Source organism: Urocitellus parryii, chromosome 7 (assembly GCF_045843805.1).
Source record: "Urocitellus parryii isolate mUroPar1 chromosome 7, mUroPar1.hap1, whole genome shotgun sequence".
NCBI classification, from domain to species: Eukaryota; Metazoa; Chordata; class Mammalia; order Rodentia; family Sciuridae; genus Urocitellus; species Urocitellus parryii.
In genome coordinates, this window is record NC_135537.1 from 130,358,859 (window position 1) to 130,384,642 (window position 25,784).

A 25,784-nucleotide genomic window follows, 5' to 3' on the forward strand; every position below is an offset into this window, starting at 1 on the left:
ATTTTCTCTTCATGCATACGTGCATGGAGCTGGTTAGGAACATCATGATATTTTACCTTTAATACATTAAGCTGTGTCCTCTGAGAATGAAGGCATTGTCTTACATCATCACGTCCAAAGTATCACACTCAAGAAATTTAACTTTTCTATACAACTACAATCCAATGTGCAATTCATATCGATATTTTCATAATTGCTCCATAATGTCCTTGATATATGGATCTATTTTTGATCTGGTATTCCAGCTGTGATCACACATTAACATTATAAAAAGTAACTTATCTCAGGGTAGCAGGTTTTTGGATGATTTATATTTTACTTTTCTTCTCTTTTTGTTTATCCATGTTACCTAAATTTTCTACAATGGATGTTTGTTTTGGCATACAGAAAAAATTGTTGGCATACCATATTCATCAAACCGATGAAGGAGAATAGTAAGATAATATATCAGAGAATACAGATAAATTCTCTGTTCTTTTTGTCTTTTGTAACATTGACGTTTGGAAAAGTTTAGGACAGTTGTTTTGTGGAATATCTTTTGGATTTGCCTGCTGTTTTCCTCATTAGATTCAGTTTAAACATTTCTGGCAAGAATACTAGATTTTATGAGGCTATCCATCTGATTTGCCACTCTGAGACAATTTCTGGCCAATTGCTTCCTTGTGCTTACTCCCATTCTCATTTCCTATGGGCCTTTGCCCACAGACTTCTGGGTAAGTTTGGTCAAGGAAAGATGATGGTGGATGACTGGAGCACAGAAGGGGAAAGGCTAAGGTATTCTGTTCTGCTTCTTGTGAGGTACTTGAATGTAGCTGCTTCTCTTCGATGTCTCCAATTTCCCCCAAATGAACCCTCCTGCTGTGGTTCCAGTCCCCGTTGGGAAATCCCCACTTCCTTGATTCTGGCTCCTTCTGATTGGCCACAATTTCTGGGCTCTGATGAAAATACCTTCTGTTGTCCTTTAAACCCTTGGGTAGGAAGGGTTCTGGCTGCTGCTAACCTCTCAGTTGCCTCACCATCCTGGGTTTGGCTTCTCAGCATTTCCATTTCCTGAGTAGTCACTTTTCCTTATTAAATTTTGCATTTGGTTTGAAATACTTAGGGTGGTGTCTATTTTCCTAACTAAATCCTGACTAATACAGGCAGGATGTTCATTATTGCTCTAATCTACCTGACCTGTGGAACAGGGTCACATGGTACAAAGTAAGGCAGTTAGCAGCTAGAGCCAAGAGAGGGGTAAATTCCTTTAGAAAGAGAAGTAAGCACTATAGGCCTCCTCTTTGGTTACACGGATATATAAAAATGTACAAAAAATAATTTATCTGAGGGAATTTTGTAGTGGAATTTTGGATGGTTTTTACATTATTTTTCTTCTTTTTTGTTTATTCATATTACTTAAATTTCTACAATAGATGGATTGTTTCAGCATGAGTGAAAAATTGCTGGAACATCATACTTAGCAAGCCCTGGAAAAAGACATACCATAAGGTATATAGCAGAGCTGGGTGCAGTGGCACATGCTTGTAATCCCAGCAGTTCAGGAGGCTGAGGAAGGAGGATTGAGAGTTCAAGGCCAGCCTTAGCAACTTAGCAAGGCACTTAGCAACTCAGTGAGACCCTGTCTCTACATAAAATATAAAAATGGGCCGGGCACGAGACTCAGTGGTTGAGTCCCTGGGTTCAATCCCTGGTACAATATATATATATATATATATATATATATATATATATATATATATATATATTTTTTTTTTTTTTTCAGAAGGTGCTGACTCCCACAAAAGCATTTGGCCCCCAGATCTTCCAAATGGAAAAAACAAGAGGGTCATTCAGCAAATGAAGATATGAGAGAGTAATAGAGAATTCTCTCTCTATAAAGATACTTTTCTGGCATATTTGATATAGTTTATCATAGAATTGAATAATTTTAAAACTATGGTGCTGTCATAGAAAAGGAATAATAAAAAGAAATGCCTCAGTGGTTGAGATTTTCCTACAAATTGGCAAGAATCCAATGACCATGAGAAAACCAGGAATGTTTATATAAAATATAAAAAAGTATCATATAGAAGCAAATATTCTTAGAAATTTTGGCAAACCTATTAGCAATTGAAGGATTTAAAGATATATTAAAATAGCTGAAGCATGGGCTAAAATTCAGAAAAAAACTGAGAAGGCTAAGAAATAGTAGCAGAAGGATCAAACAGAATGCAGGGTTAAAATGAAACTACAATGATGAAGATAGAAATCATCAGAGATAAAACAAATTATTAGAAATGAGACGAATAAAAGAAAAATTATATAGTGAAGCAATGATTACTGGACTTAAATAATTAACAAGCAGTTTTCACAGGAGAGCCTAACAGAGGAAATACTGCAGGTAAGAACATTCAGAAACCTGCTTATACTCATCATATAATGCAATATAATTGAGTACAAAGTGTCATAGTCAAAAGAAGACAATTTCCTAGGTGTTTAAAGTAAAAAGACAATTTTTCTAGGTGTTTGTTTCAGTGGCCATCAGCAAGTCATAGCAGTGGACTTTTGACTTCAACTTGCTTATACCTGTCAGAACCTATGTGGTCAGGGTCTAATCTTGGCTCTTTCAAAGTTTACTCATTGGACTTGGGCTGTAGCTCAGTGGTAGAGCACTTGCCTAGCAGGTCCGAGGCCCTAGATTCAATTGCTAGCGCGCGCGCGCGCACACACACACACACACACACACACAAGTGACAATATCATTGGGCTCATGAAGTGCTTGCCATGTATGAAGATAAGAAAAGACTCTATGGTAAGAAGCATCTCTGTGCTGGGGTTGTAGCTCAGTGGTAGTGATCTCACCTTGCATGTGGAAGGTACTGGGTTTGATCCTCAGCACCACATAAAAATAAAAAAAAGGTATTGTGTCCATCTACAACTAAATAAATATTAAAAGAAGCATCTCTGACTCTGAGAATCTATTCTAGGATTTTTCACTGATGATCAGATAATTCAATATACATAGTTCTACATTGGCTGCAAAGTTTTGAAAAATGCTGGTATGGATTTTAGCAGACATTTTTTGAATAAGTATTACATTATCTTTATTCTTCCCCATTTTCCATCCTGAGTGATCTCTACTAATTCCCAGAGCTATAATGACACTTTCTTGATATATCAGGAAAATTTGGGAATGCAGGTCTGGGAGGAGAAAACTCAGGCTTTTGTGGTGCCTGCTCAGTGCTGTGCACCTCAACACTACCCAGATAATTTTTAAAAATCCCATAGATTTCATGTTTTAAAACCATCTTTCTTTTTTTTTAATTTGTTGTTTTTAGATATACATACAGTAGAGTGTATTTTGACATATTTTACACACATGGAGTATAACCCATTCCCATTAGGATCCCATTCTTGTGGTTGTATTTGTGGAGTTCTGTCCAATTCATTCTACTTACCTATGTGATTCAGGCCTTTTCTCTTAAAGTTTTGCTCTTTGCAGAAATTCCAGGTCATAATTTTCTTTCACATTTCCAGAGACACTGTAAAATAACCTTTGTTAGATTTTTAGTTGCAGGTAACAAATAGGAGAACTATCACAGCATTCCAAACAGGGTGACTGGTGATCGTGGAAAAATCCAGGACAAGTGTCACTTATGGAAATATCCAAGACCCAAGGTGTCAAACCGGCTTCTGAATAGAAAATATATCTGAACTCAATTTAGATTTCTTTTGAAAGCTGCTGATTTATCCATAATTGTATCCATAATTTAACAGCTTATTTATGTCCATAACCTGTTTGCACATAATCACATATGTAGTAAATACTCCAAATTATTTTCCATTGAAGACATTTTTAAAAGCAATCCTACTTTTACAGAATCTCTGCTCCTCCAGCAGTGATGTTTTGCCAGCGGCCCTCTTTGTTATACATCTCAGTTACTTCAACTGTGCTCAAGAGCATGTCTCTCAAAGGAATCTGTTTCCCCCCAATGCTCACTTAATTTCCTCTCCTGGATTATCTAAACAGGAAGAATAATTCATCTCACTTTAGGATAAGTTAGCTTTCATTATGCTCTTTCCAAAAACAAAAAGAATCTAATTTAATTTTGTTTCTAGGAATTAAGATCAGAAAATGCTCTCATGTGTATTTCATAACTGTTTAACAAGCAACACATTGATTATTAACCATTTCCAATGTTTAATTTTTTTAAGAAAGTTAATAGACTTTATTTTTTCAGAGCAATTTTAGGCTTACAGAAAAATTAGGCAGAAAATGGCAATCCCTTTTTTGAGCAGAAATTCTTAAGAGCTCACAAAGTTCCAGGGCCTATTGCAATCCTTCAGTTCCTGTTCCAATGAACTTGTGAGTGTACCAATTGCAATTGCTTACAACCAAGTGCAAATTAGTACCCATCAAATTAAAGTCCATGAGTGATATAATTTGCTTTCAATCACATAGCTCTAAGTTACAGGTTATTTATGCCCATATCTTCAACTCTGCCATTTCCTTACCATAGTTATTGTTATCCTCAACAAAGTATCCTCCAAAATGTCCCTATAACTTTAGATATTTTAAAAACACAAGCTAGCAACTGCACCATACCATTTCTTGTGTTGAGTATAAATTAAAGTTTTACAGTTGGTGCCATTCAAATTCCTTGAGATTGATTCCATTGATGAACTATTTAATACCTTGACAACCATCCCCAGGGCTGACCAGAGGCTTTTATCCTTTCCAAATTCATAAGCATAATTGCTTTTACTGTTAAGTTTCCTTACAATGATTTGTGAGAAACTCTCAGTGTATCACTTTCAGGTGCCCAGTATTTTCTGTGCTATCTTTGGTTTCAGAAACCTGATCTTGGTGGCTGTGTGGTTTTCAGAAGGAGAGTTGACCCAGCTGGATTTTTTTCACCTTGGTTCTAAAAGAAAATAACAACAACAAAACAACAACAACAACAACAACAACAAAACCCAAGTAATTCTTGGTTTCCAGGCTCTTGTTCTTGTGAAGTTGTCCCTACAAATGGAGATCTTAAATTCATAGATTTTATAGCAGTTTTCAGTATATGGTCCAAATATCCTCTTGTTCATGGTTGTATTTTAGTGGTTCTAGAAATCTAAAACGGTACATAAATTTCCTGTAAATGTGATTTTTTTTTTTTGAGAAAGAGTTCTTATTCTTAATTTTCTTTCTTTTTATTCTTTTTTTTCTTCTTTTTTTTGACACTGGGGATTGAACCTGGGGCACTTGCCACTAAGCTACATCCCCACCCCTTTTTATTTTCTTTTGAGACAGACAGTGTCTCACTAAATTGCTTAGGGCCTTGCTAAATCACTGAGGTTGGCCTTGAACTTGCAGTCCTCCTGCCTCAGCCTCCCAAATTGCTGGGATTACAGATGTGTGCCACCACACCCAGGTTCCTTAATTTTTATCATATTCTTCAGGAATTTATGGCTCCAAAACACACACACACACACACACACACACACACACACACACACACATATTAAAGAATAATTTAAAGCCAATTAAAAAGCACCCAGGTAATCATAACCCAATTCAGGAATTAGAATATTGCCAGCATTCCATTATCCACACTTTCTTTGCTCCCCACCCCTACCCCTACAACAAACCTCTCCCTCTACCCAGAAATAACCACTTTCTAACCTTGTGATAACTTGTCCTTGTATATCTTTATAGCGATACCACTTAAATGTGCACTGCTGAGTTTTGCCTGTTTTTGAACTTTATGTAAATGGAATCAATTTTTAAATTTTGCTTCTTTAGCCCAATATTGTATTTATGATATTAAATTACATTGCTGCATGTAGCTGTAATTCATTCATTTCATTACTTGGTGGTGTTTAGAGGTATGAATACACCACAATTAATTTATCCATTCACTGTCAATGGACCACTGGGTGGTTTCCCATTACTGGCTATTAAGAATAGTCTCATCTTTTTCATGTAAAGTGTTATAAGTGGGCAAGAGTTTCTTAAGGATATTTTTTTTGTACTTGGAATTGGAACAGTTAATTTGTTCAGGTATGAGCAAGTTAAAATTTGCAAGAAAATGACAATTGGTTTCCTGAGTGGCTCTAGGAATTTGAGATCTCACCAGTAACAAATAAGAATTCCCATTGTTTGACATCCTCATTAATCTCTGGTATTGTGTTTATTTTAGCTATTCTGAAAGTAGATAGTTATATATCATTGAAATTTTCATTAGTATTTTTCTGATTACTAATGAGGTTGGGAATATGCTTATTGGGGCACTGGATCTTCTGAGTATTCTGTCTACTTACTATTAGGTTATATCTTATTTATTGGATTATTAGAGTTCTTTTTGTATTCTAGATGCTATCACCTTTTTAAATATAGGTGCTGCAAATATCCTCTCCCCTATTGGTTCTCATAAATTTTCTTTATGAGCTGTTTATTAAAAAATCCTTTTAATGGTCATTTTCAAACATCCACAAAATAGAAAACATAATGAAACCCCACATTCCAATTATCAATCTTTAACAATTATATAGTTTTTAAAAAATTTTTTTTAGTTGTAATGGACGCAATATCTTTTCTTACTTTATTTTTATGTGGTGCTGAGGATCGAACCCAGTGCCTCATGTGTGTGAGGCAAGTGCTCAACCACTGAGCTACAACCCCATCCCAATTATATAGTTTTTTGATGAATAGAAATTCTCCATTTTTGTATTGTTCACTTTGTCAATCTCTTTAGAATTAGTACTATTAGTATTTTAATAAATCCTTCCATGGGAGTTTGAAGGTATTCTTCTATATTTTCTTTTGAAAGCTTTATAGTTTTATATTTTACATTTAGATGTTAACCTACTTGGAACTGACATGAAATGAGCAAAGGTCCCATTTCTTTTCCCATATAAACACCTACTTATCCCAGTACCATTTATTAATATGCAGTAAAAACATATAGTCTCTGCTTTCCCACCTGATATACACTGCCAAAAATGAAGTGTCTGTATGTGTCTGATTTTGTTTCTGGGCTCTCCAACCTATTCTAATTGCTCTTGGTCAGTCCCTGTGCCAACAGCACCCTGTCTTCATAAGCAGATTACTTCTGTTGATGTCTGGCTTGATTGCTCATAGCAGTCATAACATGGCTTGCCTGATTGCAATCTTTTAAATTTGTTGAGACTTACTTTATTGTCCTGTGTGATTCATTTTATAAAGGTCCTGCGAGTTCTTGAAAATAATGTGTGGTATGTAATGTAGGGTTCTGTGCTCTGCAAACATTTACTCCATCAAGTTTCGTCATGGTGTTGTTTAAATCCATATTCTTACTGATTTTCCATCTGTTCTATCGGTTACCGAGAGGTGCATCAGTTTCCCAGGATGATTGTGGACTTGTCTGCTATCTGAAAATTAACATAACTCCAAATGACACTCTTGAATTCCTCCCATTAAACTTCCTCTTTCCTAAGTTTTCTTCCAACTCATTAAATAGTCCCATTACCCATTTATGTAAGTTCTCTAACCAAAAAATGAAGAGTTTATCTTTCACTCTTTACATCCACTTTATAAGCATATTCTGTCAATTCAACTTCCACATATAACCTGAGTCTGTCTATCCCTTTCTACACATCACCACCACTATTACTATCCTGTAGTCTATTTTTAGTGACTATAATGAAATACCCCAGGCTGGAAAACTTTATATAGAAAAGAGGCTTATTTAGTTTACTGTTTTGGAAGTTTAAGGGCATGGCACCAGTGCCAGACTGGTCTGGTAAGGTCCTTATGACAGATGACTTAAGAATGGTGGGAGCTATGGGGAGATGGAGAGATCACATTGCAAAACAGAAAGTCAGAGTGGGGAGGGTCAATCTTAACAACTTCCTACTTGGCTTACCTCTTCAAGATCTCGCTATCTCTGAACACCATCCATGCTGCAGACCAAGATCCCAATATGTGGGTGGTGGGAGGACACATTCAAACCTTGTCCAAACTATAGCACATCATAATAATCCATTATGTAATTGGTAATGTTTTAATTTTTGTTTGCAAGTTGAATAAGAAGGGGCATATACACAGAAGACATGACAATATTAAAAAACTGATTATATTCAATGTATATAATTTTTATAATTTAATACTAAATATCAAAGAAGTCTCACTATGTAAACACATGAATCATAAAAAGCACTGACCTGGGAAGCAGAAAATCTGAGCTATATTTGCTATTCTAGGTCTTTATGACCTGTAGCCCATCTGGGCTTAGTTCCTTTATTCCATGGGAAAAATATCTGTCATGTGTACCTTCCAGGAGAGGATGTGGGAGTGCCTTATAAACCACCTTGCACCATGCAGAGGTAAGATATCACTGTATGTTCGTTATTATTTTACCTAGCAAATATCAAGATAATGAGAGTCAGAGTAAAGCTTTAATCAAAGCCCCACTTCTGTAATCTTAGAGGATTAAGGACAACTTAAAGCAGATGTCATTGAAGATGAAAGCAATAACTAGGTGGGAAGGAGCAGGTAGGAGATCCACCCTCAACTCAACCTCAGAGGCAAAAGCAAGCTATCTTCTTATGTTGGCCCCTGGGACAGTTTACCCTCCCCCCAGCAAAGAGTAGCTGACCAACACTTGGAGGAAATTAGAGCAGGCTGGAGTAGGAAGATTAGGGAGAGCTGTAGGAGAGCTGGGGACACTGGAGGGAGAGATAGAAGGACCTGGAGAGCAGAATGGCTCATCACTGTTCTCTGGCTGTAATGGGGAGGGTGGGAATTATAAAAATACGGCTTACTAATTGTAAAAATTCATGCACAATTAAGGTCCTCAGCTATTTTTTTCATCCCTCTTTAAAAATTTGGTGCACGTCTTTACTTTTTCCTATGCACTTAAACAAATATAATACAAATTGTGTCATACCAGGCAACAATTGCCTGCCTAAGCCTGGAAGCTCTCTCTGCCATTGATTTCTTTGTCCCTGGTCTGATTCTTCTCCTAAGCCCCAGGATAGGTCTCATCCTTCCTCTTCCTCATTCCTACAAGAAGGTGCATTTCAAGGTTCAGTCCTTGAATTCTTCTCTCCTTCTCTGCTCTTGAAGCTCTCCTCTTCCATGCAGAAGACTCCATGGTCTCCTCTTCAACATCTGACTTCTTTTTTTTTTTTTAAGAGAGAGTGAGAGAGGAGAAAGAGAATTTTTAATATTTATTTTTCAGTTCTCGGCGGACACAACATCTTTGTTGGTATGTGGTGCTGAGGATCGAACCCGGGTCGCACGCATACCAGGCGAGCGCGCTACCGCTTGAGCCACATCCCCAGCCCCAACATCTGACTTCTTTCAAATACTCCAAGTCTGTATTTCCTATTACCCAATGGGTGGTTCACCTACCACCACTCAGCTGGACTTGTCTACAACTGAGCTTAATCATCTGTCTTAAAGGGTTCCTTCTTCACACTTTCCAGTTTTTATCAGTGACATTTACATGCCCTAAAAGTTGCCCTCAAAGCACTGATACCTTGCAGCTGCTGGCTCCCAGGTTTCTGCTGGAGCTACTCACTGGATCGGAAGTTTTGAACTCATTTTTTTTTGAGCTTGTCTAAGAACTTTTCTTTCCAGTTTCAAATCCAACCAGGCGTTATCTCCTCCCATGGATATTTATTTTATATCTTGATTTCGGATCCAAATTCTTCTATTTAATTTATTGCTCAAGTTGTTTCAGCTTTGGCCATTGGGATCACTTTCAGTAGGTTCCTGTATCCCTTCGACATACCCTCATCTTTTGGGTTTTGTGTGTGTGCACGTGTGCAAGAGCATTTCCTTGCTTTCTGCCATTGCAAGATACTCCTGGTTTGTCTTTGTATAATTTCTGCCCCAGTCCTAGAATCTTGTCACCTTCCTAAAGAACTTTGGTTCTTTCATTGGAAAGCAGTATGAAAAAACAAAGTCTAGACATTAGGTTTGTTGTTGTTACTGGACCATCATTACTTTTACCTCCTCTCAATTGACAGAGTAATATATATATATATATATATATATATATATATATATATATATATATATGTGTGTGTGTGTGTGTGTGTGTGTGTATACTAACCTATATGAACCTACCTATGAACATATACATGTTCGAATGTATCTATAAATGTTTTACATGTAAAATCTGTGTCTCTAAAGCTAAACATGACCTCATGGTAATGTCTCAAACTCTGATATATAAACATCAATCCTTTTATTTTTACACTTTCTAATGAATTTTACGCATATCTCTTGTATATAGCAAAAGAGCATTTTTTTCCAGATCCAATATAAACATTTTCTAGTAATTGGAAAGGTAGGTTGATTTACATTTATTGTCATTTATATCTGTCCCTGGTTCTGTCATATGATTTTGTATGTGTGTGTGTCTTAATTACATATTTCTGTATATTTCTTTCTTTAATTACACACAAATAAACATTTAAAATTTCATATGTGGGCCACTTGGTTTTCTTTACTTTGCAGTTTTATACATCTTCAAGAAGGTTTGTTAAAATCTTTTTTTTTTTTTTTTTGATATTGGGGATTGAACTCAAGTGCACTCGACCACAGAGCCACATCCCCAGACCTATTTTGTATTTTATTTAGAGACAGAATCTCACTGAGTTGCTTAACATATCATTTTTGCAAAGGCTGGCTTTGGATTTGCAACCCTCCTGCCTCAGCCTCCTGAACTGCTGAGATTACAGGTGCACGCCACCATGCCTGGCTTGTTAAAATCTTATCTTTGTAATTATATGTTGGTTAATACAAACAATAGTTTTTAGTTCCTTTTTATGAGAAATGCTAAAATTATTTAATATTCTATTCCTGATACATTTTCTCCACCTCTCAATTTTAACCAACATTAGCTTTCTTAATGTTTATCTTTTCCTGTTAAATATGCTTATTCTTTTACTACTTGAGGCTTATTCAGTTTTCTTACTTCTCTCCCTATTCTCTCCATTTTATTGGTTGTATGAGTCCCACATTATCAAAACATAGAATATTTACTTTCAATACCCTTATCCTCACCATTATTTTCATTTTACTTTTGCTGAAAATATGTGTACAATGCTTATTTCCAGTTCTTTTGTCAAAGTTTCTCTTGTTTGGCTGGAATTTTCCCTCTGGTAGTTTCCATAAGAGGAGTTAATGAGGACAATACTCCATAGTTCTTATGCATTGGTAACTGTTAGTAACCCTTGCACTGGAAGTGTAATATAGCTGGATATAAAATCCCTGGCTTATATTTTCTGTTTTACATATATTTTATTGTTGTTCGGTGTATTCTGGCATAAACCATTGTGTGGAGAAGAATCAGTGATCTGATCTTTTAGTCTAGCTGCCCAAAGAATTCCATCTTTTCCCGCCAGGCCTGGAGGTGCATGCCTATAATTCCAGCGATTCAAAGATTGAAAGTTTGAGGCCAGCCTTTGCAACTTAGCGAGAACCTGTCTCAAAATAAAAAATAGAAATGACTGGGGATGTGATCCAGTGGTTAAGCACTCCTGGGCTCAATATCCAGTACCAAAACAAAAACAAACAAACAAATTCTATCTTTGTCTTTAAAGTGTAACAACTTTGCTGGGATGTGTCTTGGGTCTTACCATGTTAGATCATTTTCTGTAGACATGGTGTGCCCTTTCAAAACATAGATTTGAATGACTTTTTTAAAGGAACATTTGCTAGAATTTTATTTCAAAACTATCTCCTTATAGTCTGTTTTATTGTTTCCTCTCCACAGACTGTACCTCTGTATTTTGTAATGTTTTTTTTGATCTGTTTCATTATGCCTACTTCTCTCATTTTTATCCTTTTGTACTCTCTATGTTTTTCCCATTATACTCTTTTTGTCTTCATTTCATGTTGGTTTTGTTTTTTCCTTTTATTTATTTATTCTCTTTTTCTTTCTTTTTTGTACTGGGATTGAACCCAGGGCCTCTTAACCACTGAGCCATATCCCCAGCCCTTTTTATATCTGATTTTGAGACAGGGTCTCACTGAATTGCTTAGGGCCTCATTAAGTTGCTGAGGCTGGCTTTGAACTTGTGCTCCCCTGTCTTAGCCTCCCAAGCTACTGGTACTACAGGTGTGCACCACTATGCCCAGGTCCTTCTGTTTCTTTTGTGTTCCACTAGTTGACATTTTAATTTCCACTACTGTCTGCTCAGCTTATTCCTGAATACTACTACTACTATTACTAATTATTATTATTATTATTATTATTATTTTACTTTGTAGTATTCCTTCACGGTGGCAGTTGCTTTATTAAGTATTTTTTTAAAAAAACTTTGGATATTTATTTCTCACTAACTCATAAAAACATGTTTATGATGAAGGCTTTCTGTAGAAATGCTTTGTACTGTCTCTTATATTTTGAAAAGTATATACTCTATATAAATGTTGTGTTAGTTCCTATTTAAAACTCATATTTGAATGAGTTAGGTCCTTCTCTATCAGCTATTTGCAGAAATTTCCTGTGGGTATTTTGTTATGAAGGGACAAGAATAGTTTTTCGGGTTGTGTAGTTCAAGGTTCCCTTTCTTGTTTCTAGAAATATATTTTTTTAAAATATGGTGCATTTATCCATTTATGCTTTCTCAGTTCCTCCAAACTTTACCAAGTTCAAGGGGGCTTGCTTCCTTTACTGATCCAGTGAAAGGACCCAGACTATGTCTTTTGGTGCTGTTTTTCTCACCTTCCAAACTGGTGATTTCTGAGTTCTGCCAACCATAGGGTCCTACACACTACTCTCTTTTTTTCACAGAGTCTCTGTGCCATCCTCTGGTATCAACTGCTTTTGGATGCACCAATATGTAATTTTGAGTTTGACTTGAAATGAGGTTTTTAATTTTCTTTGTTATGTTGAGACAAGCAGATAGCTGCAGGGTAAAAAGTAAAATAATAACTATTTTTCAATAATGATGACAATAATAATAATATGATTAAATTACATATAATATCAGAATATGATGATAGGGGCTGGGGTTGTAGCTCAGTGTCAGAGAGCTGTCCTAGCACATGTGAGTCACTGGGTTTGATCCTCAGCACCACATAAAAATAAATAAATAAATAAAGGTATTGTGTTCATTTACAACTAAAAAAATCTTTTTAAAAAAAGAATACAATGGTATATAAAAGCAAATATTGTATACACCATATAAAGTATGATTTTCAACCTATTTTAATGGACCTGTGTCAGTTTCACTGAAATAGTCTCAGAATCAAAAGCTCAGGACTTAATGGGTTGATATCAAGCAAAGTAAAAGGCAAAAATAAGCATTAATAAAGATAAAGGGAGATGCTATAATGCAAAAAAGAATAACCATCAGGATAACTCGAAAGATATAAGTAACAATAAAAATAGGAAGACTAAAGCTGGTGGAATGAGATGGACATTATTACCCTAAGTACATGTATGAAGGTATAAATGGTGTGAATATACTTTGCATACAGCCAGAAATATGAAAAATCGTGCTCTGTATGTGTAATGAATTATAATGCATTCTGCTGTCATATATAACAAATTAGAATAAAAAATTGAAAAAATAGAAAGACTAATGAGTAAATCTTCTATCTCTATGGGAGAATTTAGGAAGCCCTCTGAGAATCTAGTAAATTAAACTAATTTAAAAATTGGTGACAGAGCTGGGGAGGTAGTTGTGACAGAGTGATTGCCTAGCATGTGCAAGGTCCTGGGTTCTATCCCCAGTATCACACACACACACAAACACACACCATGATATAGCAAGGTTGGATCACTACAACTTAAATGTGAAAAAAATTAAAATGTAAAGTCAACATCTTTCTTTCTATTATCAGTTGACAGCATATTGGGGGTATTAACCAGTACAAGAGAGAAAGAAAAAGGAATAATATAGGAATGAAAAATATAAAGCAAGACACAAATTGTCTTCATTTTCAGATTACATAATTACATACTTAAAAAACCTAGAAGAGTAAATGAAAAACTACTAAAAACAAACTGAAAATTTAGCTAAGTAGCAGAATACAAAATTAAACACAGAAGTCATTAACCTTGTAGAAAACAGCCAGTTGATAGAAATAATGAAAGATCACATTTACAATAACAAAAAATAAAGAAAAATTTCTAGGTATAAATGTAACAATAAATATACAGACCCAACATGAGAAAATTATAAAATTATCTCCAAAGACAAAGGTCAGTTTCAACCAAGTAGAAAGCCAAGTCACGTTTATGAGTAGGAAGATTAAATACCACATTGATTCACCCTACATCAATTTTAACAGGTAATACAATCAAATAAATGTGTGGTTAATTTTTTTCCAGACTTAAAGGATTGATTATAAAAGCAGGAATACCTAGAAAATCTTGGTAAAAGAAGGACTATGGGGACATAGCCCAGTCAAGTTTTAAATATAGTTGAGTTTTCATCATAAGGACTGTGGTGTGGATATGTGAATAAACAGATCAATGAAACATTACAGCAATCTAGAAGTAAATATAAAAGCAATCATCTATCTTCATTGTGGAAAAGGACTTTTTAAACAAGCAATATTGAGACAAATGTTTCAGCGATATGGTAAAAGGTAAAATTGTAACTATTCTTCAAACCATAATGTAGGAAAAATTCCAAATGGGCCAAGTACCTACATGTAAAAGCAAACCAAAACCAACAACAAGAAGCCAGGCGTGGTGGCACATGACTGTGACCCCAACTACTCGGGAGGCTGAGACAGGAGATTTGCAGGTTCAAGGCAAGCCTCAGCAATTTAATGATACCCTAAGCAATCTAGCGAGACTCTGCCTCAAAATAAAAAATAAAAAAGGCTGGGGATGGGCTGGGGATGTGGCTCAAGCGGTAGCGCGCTCGCCTGGCATGCGTGCAACCCGGGTTCGATCCTCAGCACCACATACAAACAAAGATGTTGTGTCCGCCGAGAACTAAAAAAATAAATATTAAAAAAAATTCTCTCCTCTCTCTCTCTCTCTCTCTCTCTCTCTCTCTCTCTCTCTCTCTCTCTCTCTCTCTCTCTCTCTTTAAAAAAAAAAAAAGGCTGGGGATGTGGCTCAGTAGTCAAGCTCCCCTGGGTTTAATCCCTGGTACCAAAACAAACAACTCTCCAAACCCTCACCTATGTGGCAAAAGAAAAAAGGGGGTGGGGTGGGTGGATTCCTTTAGAATCTGACAGTGGGAACACTTTCCTAACTGTGACTGAAAATCCGGCAGCCATGCAAAAAAGATGAATTTTACTTTATAAATATGACACAAACAAATCAGCCTTTTGCATGACAAAATTTACAAATGAAGAAAAAAGACAAATGGAAAACTAAGAAATAATAAGTAATTTTTTACCACAAAGGATTATTACTTCAATACATAATGAATGCCTAAAATTCAAGAAAGAAAAGACCAATAACACAATAGAAAAAAATGAGCAAAAGATAAAAACAGATAATATACAGAAAAATAAATTAAAATGACTCTTAGGTAAATGACAAGATTCTCAGTCATGCTCATGAAATGAAAAATGCAAGTTAGAATTCCCCTGACATACCATTGTTTATTGCTTAGCTTTACAAAGATCCCAAAACTTGACAAAAGTTTCTGTTGGTGACACTGTGAGGAAACAGACTGTGTTAGTTAGCTTTTTGTTACTGTGGCTAAATACCTGAGAAAATCAACTTAAGAGGAAGAAAGGTTTATTTTGTCTCATGGTTTCAGAGGTTACAGTCCATGATTGGGGCTGTGTGAGCACATTGCTGTGGAATGGTGTGGCAGAGCAAAACTGCTCATCTCATGGTAGCCAGAGAAAGAGAGAAACAAGAGAGAAGGAGGGGGAGAGGAAGGGGGACACGGAAAGAGAGAGGGAGAGAGAGAGAAAGAAAGAAAGGTCTAGTTCCCAAAGGACCCACTCTTTAACTAGTCCCACCTCCTACAGTTTCCACCACCTCTCAATAGTCCATTTAGCTGTGAATACATCAGTAGATTGATTCATTAATGAGGTTAGAGCCATTTGAATGCAAAATGGGAATCTGGTGCTAATGTAACAAAATGACACACATTTACCTTTTGAAGCAGAAATCTCCCTTGTAGGACTATCCCCAGAATACCTGGACAAAAATGAGGAGTGATGTAAGCACAAAGCTATTAACTGTAGAATTTATTCATTATGGTAAAGGGGTTGAAAACAACCCAGACATCCTTCAATGAGGAACTGGCTCACAACATTATGACTGCTGTTAGAGCCACAAATTGGAGTAGTATTGAGCTATCAAACAAGTGAGGAATATCTGTGTACTGCAAAAAGTCAAAATCTGCAGAATATAGTATGGAAAAAAGGTAAGGTGCGTGAAAGTGTACAATATGCTAACTTTTGTATAAAATGGATTTATACCCATATTTGCTTATCTTTAAAGAAGAACAGAGGAAGAAAAAACAAAATGTTTAACAAAGGACTATACTTATGGAAGAAGGGAATGGAGAGTATATAGGGTACAGAAATAAAGTCATGGTCTCCCTGATTATACTTTTTTTTTACCTTTATTTTATTTATTTTTATGTGGTTCTGAGGATTGAACCCAGGGCCTTGTACATACCAGGCGAGCACTCTACCTCTGAGCCACAATCCCAGCCACCCCCTCCTTTTTAAAATAGTTTTGATTTAGAAATCATGTAAATGACTTACATAATTAAAAAGCAAAGTAAAATCTAAAAGATTATAGAGCAATAAGATTTTATTAAGAGAGAAGTCTCATCAGAAAATAGTTGCTTTACAAAGTCAATATGGAAAAAAAAAGATAAGAACAAAGCCTTTCCCCCTTTATTCTTTCTAATTGCCAGGAGTGTGGACATGATGTCTAGAGGTATAGAAGCCATTTTGTAATCATGAGGATGAAAGCCACACAGGAAAAAAGATCTGGAAGGTAGGAGGAGTCACGACAACAGCATGGATAGCCCAGTTCCAGACACGTTACCGGAGAAAAATAAACCAGTTGCCTTTTGGAACCACTCTTATTTGATGCTGAATGCCACTTCAGTGGATGACTCAGTATTCAATTTTTTAAAACTAGAAAAAGTAGTATAATTTAAACATTAAAGAAGCAAGAGTCAAAAATTAATATGGAAATGGAGAAACAGCAAAAATGTACATCATTTCTTACAAAACCAAAATATTAACCAAGCTTTATTTTTCATAAAATGAGAGATTAAAACTAAACCATATTAGGAAGGAGTAAAAGAACCAAACCACTTGCATAGGAGAGATTTAATAAGTTGTGAGAATTGTGCAGCTGGAATGGAAAAGAGGGAGAGGTCAGGAAAATCCTAGTTATTCAAAATATGAACTGTCCTCTTTTTTAAGTAATTGGGATTATTGCTTTGATTTTTAGCCAATGAATAAAGAGAAAAATGTAACCCACCTACACTGAAATTAGACATTCTAGGACCAAAGTATTTGGCTTCTCAGTGTGGGGCCCGTGGTTTAAATAGAGAGCCCTCTGGCGAGCAATGGAATAACAGGATCTGCTATTTGGCTGTGGTGAAGAGAGTTGAATGATGATCTCTAGATCAGGGCTTCCAGCCAAAAGGGAAATCTTGTCATTAGGACCCTTGATCATTTCTCTTTACCATTTATAGATGCCCACCATGTAGCACAGCTTCAGTGGAAACCCTTCCCAGAGAATGAACACAATGTGCACGCCCACCCTGGAGGATGCTGTGGTACAGCCCTGTGGGAGGGGGACACAGATGCACTAAAATCAGAAGAATGAATTACAGTAAGCTCTAGGAAACCTAACCAGGATTCCTGAAGGGGTTTTGGGTCTGGTACACAAGGAGGGGAGAGAGATGACTTGATATGCAAGAGAGGGCTGGTCAGGAAAAAAAGCATACAAAGGCTAGAAATGTGTATGTGGAGAGAGGAATTAATTTCTTAGTGTCCTGGCCCCTAGTTTCTATAGATCATTCCATACTGGATGTTTGAATGTTCACTGACTTGGAATGAAACTCAGAACTATGCAGAGAGTGGAAGGAAAGAATGAATGAATGTAGCTAATCTATGTAAACAAGACTTTTAAAAATGTAAGTAAGAGCTATGTGGTATAAGTAAATGCAAAGAAAACCTCATAGGTACACATTATAACCAAACCACTGAAAACCAGACAGAGGAAATGTTAAGACAGAGAAGGATACAATATTTTCCGAAAAGCAACCAGACTCATAGCTAACTTCTCAACAGAAGCAATGGCGGGGCAGGGGCGGGGGGGGGGAGTCAAGTGCTATTCTGGAGTACCTGCTTACCTAGAATTCTATACCCAGTGGGAGGAAGGGTGCCAACACTAAAAATCTATCCTTTTAGCAATTTTCAAATATACAATAAAGTGTTATTAACTATATGACCATAATACACAATAATCTTTTGGATTTATTCTTCCTGTATAAGTGAACTTTTGTGACCTTTGGCTATCTCCCCAATATTCCATGCCCTGTCACTCTGGTAGCTACCATTTTACTCTATTATCTGACTTTTTAGATTCCACTCATAAGTAAGAGTATGCAATATTTGTCTTTATATGCCTGGCTTATTTCACTCAACATAATATCTTCCAGGTTCATTCATATTATAAATGACAAGATTTCCTTATTTTTAAAGGTTGACTAGTCTTCCACAGTGTATATATACTTCACTTCTTTTATCCATTTCTCCATCGACAGACATTTGGGTTGATTCCACATCTTAGCTATTATAAATAATGCTGAAATAAACACAGGAGTAATGTCTCTTTGGCATACTGATTTCGTATAGTTTGGATATATCTCTAGAAGCAGAATTTTGGGTAATAAGGCATTTCTATTTTTAATTTTTGGAGCCTCTACATTGTTTCCATAATGGCTGTCTTTATTTACATTCTAACTAACTCTGTATAGAGTTCCCTTTTCTCCCATCCTCACCATAATTGTTAATATTAGTCTTTTTGTTAATAGCCATTCTAACAGGTGGGAAGTAATATCTCATTGTGGGTTTAATTTGTATTTCTCTAATGATCAGTAATCTCTTTTTCATATACCTATTGGCCATTTGTACACCTTTTAAAAAGAAGTGTCTATTCAGGTCTGTCATGGTTTGGATGTAAGGTGTCCCCCACATTATCACCATCTTAAAAATTTCAAGTCTTGTAATCAGTGAACACAGGGTGCCTTTCCATTCATTTAGGCTTTCTTTTTTTTTCCATTAATGTTTTATAGTTTTCCATAAAAGTCTTTCATTGGGCTGGGGATGTGGCTCAAGCAGTAGCGCACTCGCCTGGCATGAATGCAGCCTGGGTTGGATCCTCAGCACCACATACAAAGATGTGTCCGCCGAAAACTAAAAAATGAATATTAAAATTCTCTCTCTCTCTCTCTCTTTAAAAAAAAGTCTTTTATGTATTTGGATAAATTTATTCTAAATATTTTATTCTGATCTAGGAACCGATTTTCTTAATGTTCTTTTCAGATAATTAGTAGTGTATGAAATACAATTGATTTTTGCTTATTGATTTTATACACGGCCACTTTGATAAGACACAATTTGCTAAGATGTACTTTGCAACCTGATCGGGGAAATAAATAAATTGAACACATTCAATTGAATGCATTCTCCTGTTCTTTCCTGGGGAATATACTACAATTTGGATTTTAGCCAAATGTTCTGACTCTAGAGCTCATGCTTTAAGTCTCTGTGTGATCATTTCCCAATGTTAAGTATTCCTACTTAGGAAATGAATGTTTTTACACTTATTAAGATCTTGCTTAATATCAAAATAATTTCATAGGTTTCCTTATAGCTAATTTACTTCTTATCACATTTATTTTTATTTCATAATATGTCAGTAAGAGGCATTGAGTTATTTTTAAATTTTAATTAATTTATTTTTTCTTTTATAAATTGATTTTTTTAAAAATAAATTACAGCGGAATACATTACAATTTATAATTGGCTATTATTAGAAAAAAGATAAAACTATTCTCTCAACGTATTTATTCTATATCTTGTCTTTTCCTAGTTCTAATAAACTTTGAGTCTCTTGAACTTTCTGGGTCTATAATTATCCTCTCAAATAATGATTATTTTGGTATTTCTCTAAACTTAAACAATCATTTTCCTTTTCTTTTGGACTAACTAGCCTCTCTCAAAGTCTATGGAATAATAACGATGAAAGTGGTGATCATTCTCTGAGTTTTGATTTTCAGCATAAATGGTTTTGGTTAACGAAACATTTTCTATTCATTTATTAATATATTGTCATATTAAGGAAGATTTTTTAAAAAATATTTATTTAGTTTTTAGTTTTAGGTGGGCACAATATCTTTATTTTACATTTATGTGGTGCTGAGGATTGAACCCAGTGTCCTGCGCATGTTAAACAAGAGCTCTACCACTGAGCAACAACCCCAGCCCAAGGAAGATTTGCTTTAGTTCTACTTTAGTTAGCACATTTGGAATGCATTTCAGTCTCTCTGGTGACAGAATCATATATTCTGTTTTTTCCTATTACTTTGATAAGTTATTTGGCAGAATTCTGATATTAACCCTGTGCAGGCCTTCAAACCTCCAGTGGCCAATCTTACTCATGAAAATTGACATAAAATATACAAAGGCAAAAAAAATGGAATTTACAATGTATAAAATGACTCAGTTAGATATATCTCTAGAAATGCAAAATTGGTTTGAGATTAACATTTCATATAGATGCAATGCAATTCCAGTCAACGTCATTTGTGAAACTTGACAAGCTAATTTTAATATATGTTTAAGAAAAGCCAAAGCACCTCTAAAGAATAATTGGATAAATATGTCTTATCAAACAGTGGGCTGTATTAGGTATAACACCACTGTGACCTCAAAAGCTCAAGTGTTAAGACTTGGTCCTCAGTGCAGCAATGTCCAGAGGTGGGGTTTTTGGAAAGTGATTGAATTATGATGACTCTAACCTCATCAGTGAATTAATCCATTTGATGAATTATTAGTTTGAATGGACTACTGGGATGAGGTGGAAATGATGGGTGGGTGGGGCGTGGTTGGAGTAAGACAGTCACCTGGGGTGTATTCTTGAGGTTTGTATCTTGTCCCTGGCCTCTTTCCCCTCCCCTTCTTGGCAGCCATGAGCTGAACAACTTTCCTCTTCCACCTGCTTCTGCCATGATGTTCTGTCTCACCTCAGCCCCCAAACAAAGGAGTGAGCCAACCATGGACTGAAACCTCTGAAACCATGAGCTGAAATAAATCTTTCCTTCTCTTATTTGTTCTTGTCAGATATTTGGGTCACAGTGATAAAAAAGTGACTAACAAAATGAGGAAGGATGGGTTTTTCAATAAACAGTACTTGGATAACTGAGTGTCTAGATGAAAATAAAATTGATCTCTATATCATAGCATCTGAAAACTCAGCCCTCCAAATTATATAATATGTGGGAAAGGCAAATTTCTAGGGCCAAAAGAAAATGACAGGAGCAAGGGGTGGATTTCTCTAAAGAATTTAATTCTAACTTTAAAGATATTTCCCATAGGGTACCTAGAATTGAGGACAGTGCCTCATTCAAGTGAAATACTTAGGTAAAGAACTCAGTATTAGGAGTAAAAAGAACCATATCAACTGAGACCCAAGAAAACAAAACAAAACAAAAAAACCTCAGGGACAAATTATTAATCACAATGGTGGCATAAGATCTTAAAGAAAGAACAGATTTGGGCTCAGATAGCCATACTGTTCTCTGCACAGCTTGGCTCCAAGTATTCAAAGGGGATGTCTAGTTGCTCATTCTAGGCCACAATTGCCCTTTCCACGTTGTCCAAATATGTTTAAAATTGCATTAGCACAGCCTTGGCTCCGGGGTTTGAGAAATATTCCTCTTCGTGATGCCCCAGGGCCACCTGAAACAAAAATAAATAATGAATTTTTCTCCTAGTTCCAAGACACAGGGATGCAGAATGGAGCCCTTACCTTGATGTTTCTCCTTTAGTTGTTAGTATCCCCAGGTGCAGAGGTCCCCACTCACCATGTCTGGCTGCCATCAACTCAGGAGCCATGTACTGGTCATTTGAAGATGGGTCTGCCAGATATCACCTCATCACTGTGGCCATTTTCACAACTTCCTTTGTTATGGATGGGGGCATCTGCATTGAGCATGGGGTATTGGGAACCCAAGCAAGCCAGTTGAACTGGGGGTTGGGGAGAGAATCTGAATGTATAGCAATCTGATTTTAGGACACTAACTTTCCTAATTCTCCTTCAAGCATTCCCTAGCCTAGATACCTGCCCTCAGGGACCTTGGCTTCAGTTGTTCATACCTGTCCCTGGTTGATGGCTGAATGTTGGGCAATGCGTATGAAGATGCACATGGTAAGGAAATGACAGAGCTGATCTGGAGACTGGAAGGAGACAGGAAAACCTAGGAGAAGACCTGAACAGACACTTCTCAGAGGAGGATATACAATCAATCAACAAGTACATGAAAAAATTGCTCACCATTTCTAGCAGTCAGAGAAATGCAAATCAAAACCACCCTAAGATACCATCTCACTCCAGTAAGACTGGCAGCCACTATGAAGTCAAACAACAACAAGTGCTGGCGAGGATGTGGAGAAAAGGGTACACTTGTACATTGCTGGTGGGACTGCAAATTGGCGCGGCCAATTTGGAAAGCAGTTTGGAGATTCCTGGGAAAGCTGGGAATGGAACCACCATTTGACCCTGCTATTGGCCTTCTTGGACTATTCCCTGAAGACCTTAAAAGAGCATGCTACAGGGATACTGCCACATCGATGTTCATAGCAGCACAATTCACAATAGCTAGACTGTGGAACCAACCCAGATGCCCTTCAATAGATGAATGGATAAAAAAATGTGGCATTTATACACCATGGAATACTATGCAGCACTAAAAAAATGACAAAATCATGGAATTTGCAGGGAAATGGATGGCACTAGAGCAGATTATGCTTAGTGAAGCTAGCCAATCCCTAAAAAACAAATACCAAATGTCTTCTTTGATATAATGAGAGCAACTATGAACAGAGTAGGGAGGAAGAGCAGGAAAATAAGATTAACTTTAAACAGAGACATGAGATGGGAGGGAAAGGGAGAGAAAAGGGAAATTGCATGGAAATGAAGGGAGACCCTCGTTGCTATACAAAATTACATATAAGAGGTTGTGAGGGGAATGGGAAAATAATCAAGGAGAGAAATGAATCACATTAGATGGGGTAGAGAGAGAAGATGGGAGGGGAGGGGAGGGGGGATAGTAGGGGATAGGAAAGGTAGCAGAATACAACAATTACTAATAGGGCATTATGTAAAAATATGGATGTGTAACCGATGTGATTCTGCAATCTGCATTTGGGGTAAAAATTGGGAGTTCATAACCCACTTCAATCTAATGTATGAAATATGATATGTCAAGAGCTTTGTAATGTTGTGAACAACCAATAAAAAATAAAAATAAAAAAATAAAAAATGTGAAAAAAAACAAAAGGTTCACCATTATTTTCAGATTCTACATTGCAACTAACCCTTGTGTGTGTGTGGGGGGGTGACAGCTACTGAGTAAAAAAAAAAAAAAAAAAAGAAAGACTGATGTTTATAAGTTGTCAGCCTCAGAGGTAAGAGGAAACTAAATGTTGATGTCTTAGGATGTTGATCCCTTAGAATCATTGAGTATTCATTTGGTTATTCAAAATGTATAGAACTACTATGTGCCAGGCATTCTCTAGGCTTTGGGGATATGTTTGTACATAAAACAGATAAAAATCTCTTCCTTCTTTTACTTTAGATTTTAGTAGGAAAGACAGATAATAAACAGAATAATTACACATAACGTGTTAAGCAGGAAAAGGGAATATGAACCGTCAGGGAGAGGTAGTTAATAATTTTAAAAATTCATGGGAAGTATTGCTAAACTCTTCGAGCCCTGGGAATCAGCCCTGGCTCTGTTGCTGACCGATGGCATCACCTTGCACCAGTTGCTTTGCTTCTTCGAGCTTCCATATTTTTTCTCTGAAATTGGGGATGATAGTTGCCTTAAAAAATGAGGTGACCTATGTAAAGCCCCTTAGTATATTGTGACTGTCATTATGGTAGAATTTGGAGGGTGAGGAGGTCTAATAGGCTGTGTGATAAATAGGTCAAATACTCTGTTGTTTAAAATCAAAGGATAAAGCAAACAGAGGGAAAATAGTAAACAATTTTAATAGGCATTTCCCAAGGAGACTATCCAAATGTATTAAATCAAAGAAAAGGTACTCAGCCCAACTAATCATTGAGGCAATACAACTTACACTCACAGTGTGATAACATTATATACCTATCAAAGTGGCTAAAGTAAAATAAAAAAGATATTTTTTCATTTATTTGAGGGACATGACTATAATGTATACCCTGCTGGAAGGTGGGAAATTGGTACAACCATTTTGGAACTTTCAGTAGCTGCTAAGACTGAAGATGCACATACCCTATGACCCGTTATTTTCACCTCTAGGATCTTCTGGAGCATATGGAGAATAGAGACCAAACTGAGAAGTATTACAGAAATTTTGGTACTGGAAAGGCTGATGGGGTGGTGTGGGGTTGGTGGGAGAAGGCAGAGTTTTAGATCCTTCAAGGTAAGATTCTACTCCATGGGAAGGGTATTGATTATTCATCTGTGTATCTGGTATTGATTATTTATCTGTGTATCTGGTTAAAATAGCTCCAAAAATTCTAATAGATGTCCCACAGAACCAGAAGAATTCAAGGGATTGCTCTTAGGTATGAAGGGTCTAGTCTGGTCGATGGGTATTAGAAAGATATGGTTATGGGAAGAGGTCAAGAAAGGCCATTTGTTCTTCAGAGCCTAAAATATGGGATGGGAGTACTGAAGATAATAGCCAGATCCCAGAGAGGAGGGTGGCTTGTCAGCCTCAAGGATCAGGGCACTAACTTCAGGTTTGAGCCAGAGTATATGTAGTACCGGGATTGCATCTAGAAATGACCTTGCACTCTGGAGAGTGTGCAGAATGCCTAGACCTTCTGTGCCTGCTGGATGGTAGGCAAGAAAAGGGAAAGCAGTCAGGATGGGTCATCATAGGCTTTGGTGGGAATCTTTTCCCATCTATATCTTCAGGCAGGAAAATAGGGAACCATGAGACAGACATGAGCTCCAGCACAGACTAGACAGAATCCCTCACTGGCTATCATTGTGGCCTCATTGTGCCCCAGATCATGGCAGGTTATAGGCATCTGTGACTAGGGTGGGGTTAGGAGTAGGGTTGATGGCCAGGTTCTCTGAGGAAGACAATTCTTGAGATCTAGAATTGTCCTGAGTCTTAGGGGGCTGTAGATTTAGATGCTTTCATGTGTAGAGGGAGGGTTAGTGTACTGTCCCAGAGGGGCAGAGCTGGGAAGAGACAGGCATTATTGAGGATCTCCTGTCTATGGAATGGGCCTTACCATTGTCTAGGGCCTGACACAGCCCCATCTCAGTGATCTCCCAACACTAGGCCTGAAGTTCAGGGTCCCCCACTCATGACATTATCCCTCTGGTGGAAGAGGTGGAAAAACCTTTCTGCCCAGAGAAAGGAGCTGAGTTCTCTGATGGCAGGAAGCTCCAGCCTGATCTTTATACCTCTAATCTGGCATCTGCCCAGCTGACTCTTACTAGTACCTGGGTCAGATTCTACCAGACTGGCTCCTTGGAGTTTTGACATTCTGACACAAAGGAAGGAGATATAGGTCAATAGTTCCAGGAATTCCCCATACATGGTTGCTAGCCACACTTCTTAATATACT

General features: G+C 36.7%; 1 long non-coding RNA gene across 2 annotated transcripts in view; it reads left to right on the forward strand.

The window, feature by feature from the left end:
• LOC113177746 (uncharacterized) overlaps window positions 1–22,749 on the forward strand; it is a 75,486-nt gene extending 52,737 nt beyond the window's left edge. Inside the window, exon 4 of one of the 2 annotated variants that reach the window (XR_013343879.1) lies at window positions 22,256–22,749. This is a non-coding gene — a long non-coding RNA (uncharacterized LOC113177746). Of the gene's footprint in view, window positions 1–16,821; window positions 16,904–22,255 lie in introns of those variants that run through there. The other variant, XR_013343878.1, reaches the window with a different exon arrangement.
• The last annotated feature ends 3,035 nt before the right edge of the window (window positions 22,750–25,784 follow it).